The 940-nt window shown below is 46.6% G+C and overlaps 1 protein-coding gene across 1 annotated transcript in view; it reads left to right on the forward strand.

Annotated features, from left to right (window-relative positions):
• Nucleotides 1-81, forward strand: part of LOC140400211 (uncharacterized) — a 26633-nt gene extending 26552 nt beyond the window's left edge. Inside the window, exon 7 of the mRNA XM_072489679.1 lies at nt 1-81. This exon is cut by the window's left edge and continues 570 nt beyond it. The gene's annotated coding sequence lies outside the window, so the exon portion shown is untranslated.
• The last annotated feature ends 859 nt before the right edge of the window (nt 82-940 follow it).

Here is a 940-nt window from a genome sequence, read left to right on the forward strand (position 1 = left end):
TTGTCCAATTGAACTCGGCCGCGGGTCGAGCAGTTGTGGCTCTCTGCTTCTGCCAACGCGAAATAAAGCAGCACGAACATCCTTGGGACTGGAGTTATTTTGTCATCACCGTCTCGGGGAACCCAATTAGCCGCGAAACTTGCCGGGTTTAGAAAGGGGGAAATGGGGTGAGACGGAGAGAGTGTGGGGTGGGGGGACTCGAGAAATGCATGGAGCAGGCGGGACGAATGGGCTGTTCCTGCGTCAAACCCCTCGATTAGATTCCAGTCTGTAACTCACTCCCGGGTATCTGTTATTCTATATATAAACCACCCTGAACCCCTCGATTAGATTCCAGTCTGTAACTCACTCCCGGGTATCTGTTATTCTATATATAAACCACCCCGAACCCCTCGATTAGATTCCAGTCTGTAACTCACTCCCGGGTATCTGTTATTCTATATATAAACCACCCCGAACCCCTCGATTAGTTTCCAGTCTGTAACTCACTCCCGGGTATCTGTTATTCTATATATAAACCCCCCCGAACCCCTCGATTAGATTCCAGTCTGTAACTCACTCCCGGGTATCTGTTATTCTATATATAAACCACCCCGAACCCCTCGATTAGAATCCAGTCTGTAACTCACTCCCGGGTATCTGTTATTCTATATATAAAACACCCTGAACCCCTCGATTAGATTCCAGTCTGTAACACATTCCCGGGTATCTGTTATTCTATATATAAACCACCCCGAACCCCTCGATTAGATTCCAGTCTGTAACTCACTCCCGGGTATCTGTTATTCTATATATAAAACCCCCCGAACCCCTCGATTAGATTCCAGTCTGTAACTCACTCCCGGGTATCTGTTATTCTATATATAAAACACCCTGAACCCCTCGATTAGATTCCAGTCTGTAACTCACTCCCGGGTATCTGTTATTCTATATATAAACC

This window comes from Scyliorhinus torazame, chromosome 24 (assembly GCF_047496885.1).
Source record: "Scyliorhinus torazame isolate Kashiwa2021f chromosome 24, sScyTor2.1, whole genome shotgun sequence".
In the NCBI taxonomy this organism is placed as follows: domain Eukaryota; kingdom Metazoa; phylum Chordata; class Chondrichthyes; order Carcharhiniformes; family Scyliorhinidae; genus Scyliorhinus; species Scyliorhinus torazame.